The 15,287-nt window shown below is 45.4% G+C and overlaps 1 non-coding gene and 1 pseudogene across 1 annotated transcript; both read right to left on the reverse strand.

Annotated features, from left to right (window-relative positions):
- Positions 1 to 1,411: 1,411 nt before the first annotated feature.
- Positions 1,412 to 2,223, reverse strand: LOC129022024 (large ribosomal subunit protein eL33-like; annotated as a pseudogene).
- A 5,263-nt stretch (positions 2,224 to 7,486) lies between these two features.
- Positions 7,487 to 7,590, reverse strand: LOC129022234 (U6 spliceosomal RNA). The gene has a single exon (XR_008496315.1). It is a non-coding gene; the product is annotated as a U6 spliceosomal RNA (small nuclear RNA).
- Between the last annotated feature and the right edge of the window lie 7,697 nt (positions 7,591 to 15,287).

Here is a 15,287-nt window from a genome sequence, read left to right on the forward strand (position 1 = left end):
GCCTTATCGTAACCCAGACACTCCTTTCTTTTGATTCCAGATCTCTAGATACTAACTTAACTTTCAGCCAATTGCCAATCAGAAAATCTTTGAAACCACCTGTTACCTGTAAATACCCTCGCTCACTTTGAGTTGTTCCACCTTTCTGGACTGAACCAATGGACACCTCACATGTGTTGATTGATATCTTATGTCTTCCTAAAATATATAAAACCAACCTCAAAGGGCGGGTGCGGTGGCTCATGCCTGTAATCCCAGTACTCTGTGAGGCTGAGGTAGACAGATCACCTGAGGTCAGGAGTTTGAGACCAGCCTGGCCAACATGGTGAAACCCTGTCTCTACAAAAAATAAAAAATTAGGCCAGGCGCAGTGGCTCATGCCTGTAATCCCAGCACTTTGGGAGGCCAAGGTGGGTGGATTGCCTGAGGTCAGGAGTTTGAGACCAGCCTGACCAATATTGTGAAACCCTGTCTCTACTAAAAATACAAAAATTAGCCGGGCATGGTGGCGTGCACCTGTAGTCCCAGCTACTCCAGATGCTAAGGCAGGAGAATTGCTTGAACCCAGGAGGCAGAGGTTACAATGAGCCGAGATCGCACCACTGCACTCCAGCCTGGATGACAGAGGGACACTCTGTCTCAAAATAAAAAAAAATAAAAAAAAAATAATTAATTAATTAATTAAAAAATTAGCTGGGTGTGGTAGTGCACACCTGTAGTCTCAGCTACTCCAGAGGCTAAGAAGGGAGGATTGCTTGAGCCCGGGAGGTGGAGGTTGCAGTGAGCTGAGATTATGCTACTGCTCTCCAGCCTGGATGACAGAGCAAGACCCTGCCCCCTACCTCCCCCCACCAAAAAAAAGTCGTCTGCTAGCCATCATCACTCATACTTGGCTCAGAATAAACCTCTTAAAATATTTTGCAGTTCAGCTTTTTTCAACACCTTCAATTTGAACTTGTCTGATTGTGTCCACAGGTTTAGACTCAGGTTGAATATTTTTGGCAAAAATACTACAAAATTGATATCGTGTGTGTCCTTCTTGGGGAATGATTTTTATTATTACTACGTTTTAATAAATTTACTTTTGGCTGGGCATGGTGGCTCACGCCTGTAATCCCAGCACTTTGGGAGGCTGAGGCAGGTGGATCACCTGGGGTCAGTTGTTCCAGACCAGCCTGGGCAACATGGTGAAACCCCATCTCTACTAAAAATACAAAAAATTAGCCAGGTGCGGTGGCCGGTCCCTGTAATACCAGCTACTTGGGAGGCGGAGGCAGGAGAATTGCTTGAACTGGGGAGGCAGAGGTTGCAGTGAGCTGAGATCTTGCCATTGCACTGCAGCCTGGGCAACAAGAGTGAAACTCCATCTCCAAAAATATATATATTTTTTATTTATTTACTTTTCATTTATTTAAGAGGGGTATAGCATCACATGGAATCTTTGTCCAGTGGCCTTAGCAGGAAGATTGTTTCAGAATTTGGCATGAACTATGCCCATAATTCCACGGGTCTGAGTTACCTTTCCCCACATTGCTCTGGTTTTGTTCAGTTTGCTGCCGGGAGTCACTGTCCTGTTCTTTGCTTTGTATGCATAAGCACATCTCTTGCCCAAATAGAATTCAGTTTCATCTCAGGCATAAATGCCTTCAATGTTAAGAAGAGCTGTGTACTCCCTTTGGTTCAAGAGACCCTGCTTATAGCCAGCAAAAGTGGCCTTGGGGCCAGGCCCAGTGGTTCATGCCTGTGATCTCAGCACTTTGGGAGGCCTAGGCAGGAGGATCACCCGAGGCCAGGAATTTGAGACCAGGCTGGTCGACATAGTGAGACCCTGTCTCTACAATAAAAAGAAAATAAAGCCAAGTGCAGTGGCTCATGCCTGTAATCCCAGCACTTTGGGAGGCCGAGGCGGGTGTATCACCTGAGGTCAGGAGTTTGAGACCAGCCTGACCAACATAGTGAAACCTCGTCTCTACTAAAAATACAAAATTAGCTGGGTGTGGTGGCACATGTCTGTAATCCCAGCTACTCGGGAGGCTGAGGCAGGAGACTCACTTGAACCCGGGAGGCGGAGGTTGCAGTAAGCTGAGATTGTGCCATTGCACTCCAGCCTGGGTGACAGAGTGAAAGTCCGTGTCAAAAAAAAAAAAAAAAGAAAAGAAAAAAAGGAAAAGAAAAAAAAAGGAAAAAAGGAAAAATGGCCTTAGACCACAGCCTTCCAGACATATCTGCCTTTTAGAAGTCCTGTCCTGGTTGGGCGGGGTGTCTCACACCCATGATCCCAGCACTTTGATAGGCTAAGGCGAGAAGATCCCTTGAGCCTAGGATTTAGAGACCAGCCTGGGTCTCTAAATATAACATAAGGATATCCTATCTCTACAAAACACTAAAAAAAGTTAGCTAGGTGTGGTGGCATGCACCTGTGTTCCCAGCTACTGAGGAGGCTGAGGTTAGAGGATCACTTGATTCTGGGATATTCTAGGTTACAGTGAGCTATGATTGCACTACTGCACTCCAGCCTGTGTGATGGAGTGAGACCTTGTTTCAAAAGAAAAAAAAAAAAAAAGCCCTGTCAAGCAGACCGGCTCCAAGATGGTAGAAAGAGAAAGGCCTTGGGGAATGATTTCTAAATTTACAGCAGCTGACAGTCTAACTTCTTAGAGGGGAAAAATAGTGAAATACTAAAAGGTGAGGGTGAAATCCCTTGCCCAAGGTCATATGTGCCTTTTATGTGGTGACCTCAGACTCTAATTCTGGTCTCCTTGTCTCTCTTTACCTATGTGTTCTTCTGTCTTCTCTGTTCTTAGAAACAAACTTTTTCCTCCCCCCACCTACAGCATGCCTTCTGTGGTCAGAATTCTGCTTTAAAAAACCTTTTTCCCTTATTACTTTTGCACACAACTCAGTTCTCTCCAACAAGGCCTGAGCTGCCATTGTTTGCTTCAAACTTCCTTGCATCCAATTCTTCCTCTTTTCAAGATAAGGCCTGTTTTTCCCAGGGCTCTGGGGAACCACACCTAGAAGAGGCTTTTCCAGACAAGTCTAGCATTGCTTCCCTTTTTCTGATAAGGTTCCATTGTTGAGAACACTCCCTTTGTTTCTTACCTGTCTCCAAAACATTCTGGAATTTACTTCTATTTTAGTTTGCTGGTATGGCCATTACTGTTAAGTGGTGGTTAATTATCTTTGTATTCTACATTCTTTTTTTTTTTTTTTTTTGAGACGAGTCTTGCTCTGTTGCCCAGGCTGGAGTGCAGTGGTGCGATCTTGGCTCACTGCAACCTCTGCCTCCTGGGTTCAAGTAATGCTCCTGCCTCAGCCTCCCAAGTAGTTGGGACTACAGGCGTGTGCCACCATGCCTAGCTAATGTTTTGTATTTTTAGTAGAGACGGGGTTTCACCATGTTAGCCAGGATGGTCTTGATCTCCTGACCTCGTGATCCACCCGCCTCCCAAAGTGCTGGGATTACAGCCATGAGCCTCAGTGCCAGTGAGAATTCGTATTTCTAACCTAACCTAACCTAACCTAACCTAACCTAACCTAACCTAATCTAATCTAATCTAATCTAATCTAATCTAATCAAGTGATTCTGGCCCACAGATAACACTTAGAGAATCACTGGGAGCTGGGTGTTGTGATTTGTGTCTGTAATCCCAGCACTTTGGGAGGCCAAGGCAGGAGGATCCCTTGAGGCCAGGAGTTGGAGACCAGCCTGGACAACACAGCAAGACCTCATCTCTAATAAAAATTTAAAAATTAGCCAGACATGGTAGCACGCACCTGTAGTCTTAACTACTCGAGAGGCTGAGGCAGGACGATGGCTTGAGCCCAGGAATTTGGCTGCAGTGAGCTATAATCATACCACTGCGCTTCAGCCTGGGCAACAACAGAGGGAGACCCTGTATGTTAAAAGAAAACAAACAAACAAAAAATCATTGGCTTAAACTGACATTTATATAATGTCAAACTGATTAGGCTGGGTGCAGTGGCTCACACCTTGAGCTTTGGAAGGCTGAAGCTAGCAGATTGCTTGAGCTCAGGAGTTGAAGACAAGCCTGGGCAACATGGTGAAACCCCATCATAAAAAGAAAGAAAGAAAGAAAGAAATACAAATTCTCAGCTCTTCTTCCTTACTTTCCTTCCTTTCTTCCCTCCCTCCTTCCTTCTTTCTCTCTCTTTCCTTCCTTCCCTCCCTCCCCTCTTTCTTTCTTTCTTTCTTCCTTCCTTCCTTCCTTCCTTCCTTCCTTTCTTTCTTTCTTTCTTTTCCTTCCTTCCTTCTTTTCCTTTCTTTCCTTTATTTTTCTATTGACAGGATCTTGCTCTGTCACTCAGGCTGGAGTGCAGTGGTGCAATCTCGGCTCACTGCAACGTTCTCCCCCAGGCTCAAGCAATCCTCCCACCTCAGCCTCCCGAGTAGCTGGGACCACAGGTGTGCACCACCATGCTGGCTATTTTTTGGTATTTTTAGTAGAGATGGAATCTCATTATGTTGCCCAGGCTGGTCTTGAATTTCTGAGCTCAAGCGATCCGCCCGCCTTGGCCTCCAAAAGTGCTGGGATTACAGGTCTGGGCCACCATGCCTGGCCAAAACCCCGTCTCTACAAAAAATACAAAAATAGCCAGGTTTGGTGGTGTGTGCCAGTAGTCCCGGCTACTTAGGAGGCTGAGGTGGGAGGATAGATTGAGCCAGAGAGATCGAGGCTGCAGTGAGCCATTATCCCACCACTGCACTCCAGCCTGGGTGACACAGTGAGACAAGACTGTCTCAAAACACAAAAACAAACAAACTGATTATATTGAAGTATCATAAAGCAAGTTATAGACATGAAGTCACCCACAAAACCTAACAATGTCCACTTCCCAGGGGTTCAATTCTCTACTTTCTCTTGCTGTCCACATCTAATCTGTTTTGAAGTTTTTCTTGTCTAGCTTCAACATATACCCTGAACCTCCATCCTTTCTCCTACATCATCTTAGCCCAAGCTCATATCCCCTCTCGCCTAGAATACCACAGCCACTTCTCATCTGGTATCCTCTCCCAGTCTTGACCCAACTCCCCACACAGTCACCGGGGTTATCGTTGGAAAATGCAAGTCAGATTATGTCACTCTGTTAAAAACACATCCAGTGGCTACTGCAATTAGAATAAATGGCAAACTTCTTTTACGACCAACAAGAACCTGCGTGCCCAGACCCTGCCTCTCTGTCTGGCATTCTCGTTGCTTCTTGAGTCTTGCTCATCACGCCCAGGTATACTGGCGTCTTCCTCTTTCTGCACATATCAAACTCTTGGTACTTGTAATTGTCTGGATTGTACCCCACTCCCAGCCTGAATTCTGTGCTTGACAAAAGGCTACCTTTTCTATCCACTTACCTAAAGAAAGTGAAGAAATGTCTAAGATGTGCTGGTAGGTGAAAAAGTAAGGTGGGAAGTACGTATAGCATACATGTTACCTTTTTATTTATTTATTTATTTGAGATGGAGTCTTACACTGTTGCCCAGGCTGGAGAGCAGTGGCATGATTTCAGCTCACCACAACCTCTGCCTCCCGGGTTCTAGCGATTCTCCTGCCTCAGCTTCCTGAGTAGCTGGGATTACAGGCATGCACTACCATGCCTGGCTAATTTTTGTATTTTTATTTTTCATTTTTATTTCTATGTTTTTGAAACAGAGTCTCTCTCTGCTGCCCAGGCTGGAGTGCAGTGGTGCGATCTTGGCTCACTGCAACCTCTGCCTCCCAGGTTCAAGCGATTCTCATGCCTCAGCCTCCCAAGTAGCTGGGATTACAGGCATGTGCCACCACGCCAGCTAATTTTTGTATTTTTATAGAGATGGGGTCTCGCCATATTGTCCAGACTGGTCTTGAACTCCTGACCTCAAGTGATCCACCCACCTTGGCTTCCCAAAGTGCTGGGCTTATAGGCCAGGCTGTAATCCAGCCTGGCCTGTGAGCCACTGAGCCCCGGCCATGTTGGCCAGGCTGGTCTTGAACTCCTGACTTCAGGTAATCCACCCGCCTCAGCATCCCAAATTGCTGGGTTTACAGGTGTGAGCCACTGCACCTGGCCTAAAAATTTTGTAGAGACAAGGTCTTTCTATGTTGTCCAGGCCAGTCTCAGACTTCTGGCTTCCAATGACTCCCACCTCAGCCTCCCAAAATACTGGGATTACAAGCATAATCCACTGCACCTGGCCTCTATATTAACATTTAAGTAAGAAATAGGAGATATATAGCCCTTTGCTTGTACATGATTCAACTACCTCTGAAAGGATACACAAGAAACCGTTAACTCTTGTCTCTAGGGAAAGATGCTGGGTTAGGGAAGAGTGGAAGAAAGATTTTTACCAGAAATCTTTTGACCTTTTGAATTTTGAACCACATTATACCTGGTCAAAGTAAATTAACAAATAAATACCATCGAGCCTAACTAGTTAAATAAGCAGTTCTGTGGTTATTCTGTGCCTGTCACAAGCTATTTTTTTTTTTTGTAGCACTGATTACAATCTGCAATTATCTTGCTTTTGTATATGTGTTAACTGATGTTTTGTCCCTGTCCCCGCTGGATTACAAAGTCCTGAGAGGAGAGACTGTTGCTTTGTGTGTCTCACCATTACATTCCTAAGAATTAGCACAGTGCCTGGTAAATGGCAGGATGTCAACAAATATTTCTCTGGGATTTTTTGTTTTTTGTTTTTTTCTGAGACAGAGTCTCGCTCTGTCGCCCAGCCTGGAGTGCAGTGGCGCAATCTTGGCTCACTGCAACCTCTGCCTCCTGGTTCAAGCGATTCTCCTGCCTCAGCCTCCCCAGTAGCTGGGATTATAGGCACCCGCCACCAAGTCTGGCTAATTTTTGTGTATATATATATATATATATATATATATATATATTTTAAGATAGGATCTTGTTCTGTCGCTCAGGCTGGAGTGCAGTGGCACTATCATGGCTCACTGCAGCCTGGAACTCCTGGGCTGAAGCTCTTCCGGCCTCAGCCTCCCGAGTAGCCAGGACTACAGGCATGTGCCACCATGCCCAGATAATTTTTTTTTTGAGACCGAGTCTGTTGCTCTGTCTCCCAGGATGGAGTGCAGTGGCGCGATCTCAGCTCACTGCAACCTCTACCTCTTGGGTTCAAGCGATTCTTGTGCCTCAGCCTCAAGAGTAACTGGGACTACAGGTACACACCACTATGACCAGCTAATTTTTGTACTTTTAGTAGAGACGGGGTTTCACCATGTTGGCCAGGCTGGTCTCGAACTCCCGACCTCAGGTGATCAGCCTGCCTCAGCCTCCCAAAGTGCTGGGATTACAGGCATGAGCCACTGCACCCGGCCTCCCAGCTAATTTTTGCATTTTTTGTAGAAATGCGGTTTCACCATGTTGCCCAGGCTGGTCTCGAACTTCTGGGCTCAAATGATCCTTCTGCCTTGGCCTCCCAAATTGCTGGGATTATAGGGATAAGCCACTGTGCCTGGACTGTTTTTTTTTTTTAAATATGGAACACTTCATGAATTTGCATGTCATCCTTGCATAGGGGCCATGCTAATCTTTGTGTTATTCCAATTTTAGTATATGTACTGCTGCAGGGAGCATAAATATTTGTTGAATGAATGAATCTTGTCCAGCGGGGACAAGGTGGAAAGGAAGATGCAATACAATCACTTGTGGATTCAGGATCTGCATACCTGACCGGCAGACCTGCTTGCTGGCTTGGAACCTCCTGAAGTTCATGACCGTCTAATGAATTCTGGATGCACAGCCATCCTCTGCAATTTCCTTGCCATGTCGGAGTCAGTGAGATAATGCTGAGATTCTATTACCTGCTCTGGGCCTCAGGTTTCATGCCTGCAAAATGGGCTGAGTGAAATAGATCTGTGTTTGCCTAACTTGAGTTGTTCCTGTTCTATCTTTATGATTTTTGCCATATCGTCTATATTATTTAGCATTTTTATATCTGTACCATCTATATTATTTACTTAACATTTTTCTTGCATCGGTTCACTTATTTTTAGCTACATAAATTTTATTTCAAAAGGAAACGTTATGTCAACACATAAGCAGAAAACCTATACCTCTTGCCATAAATGGGAGCTAGAAGTAAAAATAAAGACAGTGAAACAATTATATGCTGGCTAGAGACTGTTGCCTGTACAGGCTTTAGGGTCCAGACCTGCTTGTCCTTTGTCATAAAGGAGATTGGGCTGGGGGTGGTGGCTCATGCCTGTAATCCCAGCACTTTGGGAGGCTGAGGTGGGAGAATATTTTGAGGTCAGGAGTTTGAGACGAGCCTGGGCGACATAGGGAGACCCTTGTCTCTACAAAAAAAAAAAAAAAAATTAGCAAGGCATAATGGCACCTGCCTGGGGTCTCAGCTACTTGGGAGGCTGAGGTGGGAAGATCACTTGAACCTAGGAGGTCGAGGCTGCCGTGAGTCACGATTGTGCCATTGCACTTCAGCCTGGGCAACAGAGTGATACCCTGACTCAAAAAAATCAAAAACAGAAAAGGAGATTGCACCACATTGAGACTTCCTACTATAGGTAGAATTAGAAGAGGATTGAAAAAGGGGTGACTGAGGCTGGGCGTGGTGGCTCAAGCCTGTAATCCCAGCACTTTGGGAGGCTGAGATGGGTGGATCACCTGGGGCCAGGAGTTTGAGACCAGACTGGCCAACATGGTGAAACCCCATCTCTACTAAAAATACAAAAAATTAGCCAGGGGTGGTGGTGGCGCCTGTAATCCCAGCTACTCGGGAGACTGAGGCAGGAGAATGGCTTGAACCCACGAGGCAGAGGTTGCAGTGAGCCAAGATCGCACCATTGTATTCCAGCCTGGGCAACGGGAGCCAAACTCCAACTCGAAAAAAAAGAAAGAAGAAAGAAAGAAAGAGAGAGAGAGAAAAAGAATGAAAGAAAGAAAGAAAGATAGAAGAAAGAAAGAAAGAAAAGAAAGGAAAAGGGGTGACTGGCTGGGTGTGGTAGCTCACGGCTGTAATCCCAGCACTTTGGGAGGCCGGGATGGGAGGATCACTTGAGGCTAGGAGTTTGAGACCAGCCTGGGCAACATCGTGAGACCCCCCCCGATCTCTACTTAAAAAAAAAATGAAAAAGAGATTCTTTTCCACAGTGCTTTTTAATGGTGCCCGAATATTTTACCAAAAATAATCTTACCTACACTAGGGGAAACATTGAGTTTAAATCGCTCATTTCACAAAGGTAGCAACTGAGGCCCAGTATGGGGGTTGAAATTTTCCAGGGTAGTCATTTGGGAATTTGTCAAGTCTGGATTGTAAGCTTTCATAATAGGAACTGCGTTGGCATGTGCTCGGGACAGGTCTGGTACATAGTGTCATTCAATAAATGAGTCCTGAGCCAGGCATGGTGACACATGCCTGTAGTCCCAGCTACTCAAGAGGCTGAGGCTAGAGGGTCCCTTGAACCCAAGAATTTGAGGTTGCAGTGAACTATGATTGCACCACTGCACTCCAGACTAGGCTACAGAGTAAGACCATGTCTCTAGAAAAAAAAAAAGTAATAATAAATAAGAAAAAAAAGAGAAAGAGATTAGTTTTTTTTTTTTTTTTTTGGAGACGGAGTCTCGCTCTGTTGCTCAGGCTGGAGTGCAGTGGCACAATCTCAGCTCACTGTAACCTCTGCCTCCCGGGTTCAAGAGATTCTCCTGCCTCAGCCTCCTGAGTAGCTGGGACTACAGGCGCATGCTGCCACGCCTGGCTAATTTTTTGTATTTTAGTAGAGACAGGGTTTCACCGTTGTTGCCCAGGCTGGTCTCGAACTCCTGAGCTCAGGCAATCCACCTGCCTCGGCCTCCCAAAGTGCTAGGATTACAGGTGTGAGCCACCGTGCCCAGCCAGAAATTAGTTTTTATTTTATTTATGTATTTATTCATTTATTTTGAGATGGAGTCTTGCTCTGTCCCTTGGCTGGAGTGCTGTGGTACGATCTCGGTTCGCTGCAAGCTCCGCTTCCGGGGTTCATGCCATTCTCCTGCCTCAGCCTCCCGAGTAGCTGGAACTACAGGCATCTGCTACCACGCCCAGCTAATTTTTTTGTATTTTTAGTGGAGACGGGGGTTTCACCATGTTAACCAGGATGGTCTTGATCTCCTGACCTCATGATCTGCCCACCTTGGCTTCCCAAAGTGCTGGGATTACAGGCCTGAGCTAGGTTCTTTACCAAACCTGCTTTTTTTTTTTGATAATATTATTCTGTTTGCATATTTTGGTACCTTCTTTTGTGTCTTTAATAATTATTAGCTCATCTTTCGACGGTTTTTGTGCAAACATGCTATTATCTGAAGCTACACCTTTGCTTGGTGGGTTGACTCCTAGCTCCAGGAGGATGATTTCTGTGTTGTAATTTCGGATTATATGAGCCTCAAGGCCTGATTTCCTGCCCTTGCATTTGCATTGCAATCGGAGGTCTTTGCTTTCTGAGACCCGTGACACCTCCTCCTCTGGCATAGTATCAGTTCACACTACCGGTTGGGTTTCAGTTCCATTTTTGTTTTTTGACATGGGGGATTTCCCTTTCTTTCCTGCGAACCCTGTGATTCGTTTAAAAGAGTACTTGTTATCTTTTACTCAGAATTTCCAGATGTTTTTGCGGGTGGGGTTGAGTGTTTCAGGCTATCTAATCTGCTGTATTGCTGGAAATTGACCACCTTTGCGCTTTTTTTAGTATCTTTTCTCTACCCCCTAGCTCTGAATATTCAGTTTCTGTTCTTTCATTTCCCACCCTACTCCCTCCTGTCTTATATATCTTTTATCCCTTCAGCTTCAAATCCTTTTCTTAACAAGTTGATTTACTCTAGAGTTTCTAATTTAAATGCATCCCAGGTGGCAATCTCACAGGTCAACCTGGTTCCTGTTGGGCCAGATATTCTGGGTCCAGCCATCTCATAAATCACTTGCCCTGCCCATGCATTGGCTGCGCCTGGGGCTGATGCCCATGTCTGACTCAATCAGCTGTGGTGTGAGCAGAAGTTGCCAGTCACATGGTACCAAAGAAGGTGACTTCTGCCCTGTCTTTAGAAGGGTCTGTGGGTAAGTAGGGCAGACATCATGACTGACATGTACAGTAACATCCTTAACAGGTTTGCAATGTAGTTGATTGATAATAGCCAGAAGGTTTTAAATTTTTTTTTTTTTTTGAGATGGAGTTTTGCTCTTTTTGCCCAGGCTGGTGTGCAATGGCACGATCTTGGCTCACTGCAACCTCTGCCTCCGAGGTTCAAGCGATTCTCCTGCCTCAGCCGCCTGAGTAGCTGGGATTACGGGCATGCGCCACCACCCTGGCTAATTTTGTATTTTTAGTAGAGACAGGTTTTCTCCTTGTTGGTCAGGCTGGTCTTGAACTCCTGACCTCAGGTGATCCACCTGCCTCGGCCTCCCAAAGTGCTGGGATTACAGGCGTGAGCCACCGCGCCTGGCAAATTTTTATTTTTTTTAAAGCTAGAATCTTAACTTGCTTTATACATTCACCCCTGGCATAGATACTGTTTGCATGCCCCAACATGGCTACTCCTTCCATGTTCCTACTCTGTAAGTACTAAATCATTGGTAGAGGGTTTATCCTCTCAAATAAGCTTATTGTCATCACTTTAAAACACTATTTCTTTTCTTTACTTTTTTTTTTTTTTTTTTTGAGACGGAGTTTCACTGCTCTTGTTGCCCAGGCTGGAGTGCAATGGCACGGTCTTGGCTCACTGCAACCTCTGCCTTCTGGGTTCAAGCAATTCTCCTGCCTCAGCCTCCTAAGCAGCTGGAATTACAGGCACCCGCCACCATGCCTGGCTAATTTTTATATTTTTAGTAGAGACGGGGTTCCACCATGTTGGCCAGGCTGGTCTCGAACTCTTGATCTCAGGTGATCCGCCTGCCTCGGCCTCCCTAAGTTCTGGGATTACAGGCGTGAGCCACCGCACCTGGTCCCCAAATTCATTTTTTAAAAAAGGAAGTGTTTTATTCCAGGGCTGGAGTCAGCCAACCTTTAAATGCCCCCCCCAAAACTCTATATGATGGGATACCATATAGCCAGTGAAACATTATGAAGCTGCTTAACACTCAACAGTTAAAAAAGATCTCCCAGATACTTTACTTTTAAAAAAAGTTGTGGATACATTGTAGGTGTATATATCAATGAGGTACATAGGATGTCTTGTTACAGACATGCAATGTGAAATAAGCACATCATGGAGAATGGGGTCCAGATACTTTAAGATAAAAAAAAAAAAAAGAGGTAAAGCAGTGTGTATAATAGGCCTTTTCTTGTGTTACAAAAATGTATATATATAGGCCAGATGTGGTGGCTCACGCCTGTAATCCCAACACTTTGGGAGGCCAAGGCAGGCAGATCACTTGAGGTCACGAGTTCAAGACCAGCCTGGCCAAAATGGTGAAATCCTGGCTCTACTGAAAATTAAGAAAATTAGCTGGGCATGGTGGTGCATGCCTGTAATCCCAGCTACTTGGGAGGTTGAGTCAGGAGAATTGCTTGAACCCAGGAGGCAGAGGTTACAGTGAGCAGAGATCACGCCACTGCACTCCAGCCTGGGTGACAGAGGGAGAGTCTGTCTCAGAAAAAAAAAAAAAAGAATATATATAAATATGTGTGTGTGTGTGTGTGTTTATTTGTAAATGCATCTCTTAAATAATACCTAAGAAACTGGCAATGGTGGCTCCTCTGGAAGAGGAAGTGGGTGGCTGAGGGACTTATACCGCATTTCCTTTGTAGAAGTTAAAAATAAATGAAGAGGCTGGGCGCAGTGGCTGACACCTGTAATCAAAGTGTAAGCAGCAGTTCGGGAGGCCGAGGCAGAAGGATCACTTGAGGCCAAGAGTTCAAGACCAGCCTGAGCAACATAGTGAGACCTTGTCTCTACAAAAAAATTTTAAAAATTAGCTGGGTGTGGTGGTATGCACCTGTAGTCTCAGCTACTCAGGAGCCTGAGAAGCAGTGGAATAGTTTGAGCTGCGGTGAGCTATGACTGTACCACTGTACTTCAGCCTGGATGACAGAGCGAGACGTTGTCTCTAATAAAACAATAAATAAGGGCAGGGTGCAGTGGTTTACGCCTGTAATCCCAGTATTTTGGGAGGCCGAGGCGGGTGGATCATCTGAGGTCAGGAGTTCAAGACCAGCCTGGGCAACATGGTGAAACCCCGTCTCTACTAAAAATACAAAAATTAGCTGGGTGTGGTGGCATGTGCCTGTAATCCCAGTTACTCGGGAGGCTGAGGCAGGAGAATCGCTTGAGCCCAGGAGGTGGAGGTTGTAGTGAGCCAAGATTGCACCATTGCATTCCAGCCTGGGTGACAGAGCGAGACTCTGTCTCAAAAAATAAAATAAAATAAAATAAAATAAAAGGAAGGAGGAAAAAAGAAAGGAAAGAGGTAAAGAGAGGAGGAAAGGAAAGAAAATATTGTCTGGGTACAGTGGCTCATGCTTGTAATCCCAGCGTTTTGGGAGGCTGAGGCAGGCAGATCACCTGAGGTCAGGAGTTCCATACCAGCCTGGCAAACATGGTGAAACAAAAATTAGCCAAGTATGCTGGCACACGCCTTTAATCCCAGCTACTCGGGAGGCTGAGGCATGAGAATCACTTGAACCTGGGAGACGGAGGTTACAGTGAGCCGAGATCTCATAACACTGCACTCCAGCCTAGGTGACAGAGCAAGACTCTGTCTCAAAAAAAAAAAAAAAAAAAAAGAAAATGGGTCGGAGTGGTGGCTCACTCCTGTAATCCCAGCACTTTGGGAGGCCGAGGCGGGTGGATCACCTGAGGTCAGGAGTTCGAGCCCAGCCTGACCCACATGGAGAAACCCTGTCTCTACTAAAAATACAAAATTAGCCAGGCATGGTGGCCTGTATCCCAGGTGCATGCCTGTAATTCCAGCTACTCGGGAGGCTGAGGCAGGAGAATCGCTTGAACCCGGGAGGCAGAGGTTGTGGTGAGCCGAGATCATGTCATTGCACTCCAGCCTGGACAACAAGAGCAAAACTCCGTCTCAAAAAAAAAAAAAAAAAAAAAAAAAAAAGAGAAAATGTAAGAACAGCTCCTAAGCCAAGGTGGGAAAATATTTGCTGAAGAATGGCAACACCTCACATTTATCTGTCTCTAGAAAAAGGCAAGGGTTAAGTCAGTTCCTCAAAAAGGCCATCTCAGAAGCCATGGCCTTCCCACCGGCAGTACTTCTCTCTTGACTTTACCCTTGAGAGGAATTGGGATCTCAGATCTATATACCAAGCCTGGCCCAGAGGTTTGAGGTCACGAAAAAGAATGTGGGGGCCAAAAAGTCACCCTCCTAGCTCAGTGTCTTCAAGCCTTTGGCTGAATCACAGAACAGCAACAAACATATTTCATATTGTGATTCAGTATTGACACTTGTATTTCTTTCTTTTTTTTTGAGATGGAGTTTCACTCTTGTTGCCCAGGCTGGAGTGCAATGGTGCGATCTCAGCTCACTGCAACATCTGCCTCCTGGGTTTAAGCAATTTTCCTGCCTTAGCCTCCGGAGTGGCCGGGATTACAGGTGCACGCCACCATGCCCGGCTAATTTTTGTAGGTTTTTTTTTTTTTAAGATGGCCGGCTAATTTTTGTATTTTTTTAGTAGAGATGGGGTTTCATCATATTGGTCAGGCTGGTCTCGAACTCCTGGCCTCAGGTGACCCGCCCACCTCGGCCTCCCAAAGTGCTGGGATTACAGGCATGAGCCACCACGTCTGGCCTATATATATATATACATTTTTGTAACACAAAAAAAGGCCTATTATACATACTGCTTTACCTTTTTTTTTTTTTTTTAACTTAAAGTGTCTGGACCCCATTCTCTGTGATGTGCTTATTTCACATTGCAAGACTGTAACAAAACATCCTATGTACTCCATTGATATATACGCCTACAATGTATCCACAACTTTTTTTAAAAGTAAAGTATCCGGGAGATCTATTTTAACTGCTGAGTGTTAAGCAGCTTCATAATGTTTCACTGGCTATATGGTATCCCATCATATAGAGTTTGGGGGGGCATTTAAAGGTTGGCTGACTCCAGCCCTGGAATAAAACACTTCCTTTTTTAAAAAATGAATTTGGGGGCCAGGTGCGGTGGCTCATGCCTGTAATCTCAGCACCTAGGGAGGCTGAGGTGGGCAGATCACCTGAGGTGAGGAGTTCAAGACCAGCCTGGATAACATGGTGGAACCCCGTCTCTACTAAAAATACAAAAATTAGCCGGTCATGGTGGTGGGTGCCTGTAATTCCAGCTGCTTAG

The sequence above is a fragment of the Pongo pygmaeus genome, chromosome 21 (assembly GCF_028885625.2).
Source record: "Pongo pygmaeus isolate AG05252 chromosome 21, NHGRI_mPonPyg2-v2.0_pri, whole genome shotgun sequence".
Classification (NCBI taxonomy): domain Eukaryota; kingdom Metazoa; phylum Chordata; class Mammalia; order Primates; family Hominidae; genus Pongo; species Pongo pygmaeus.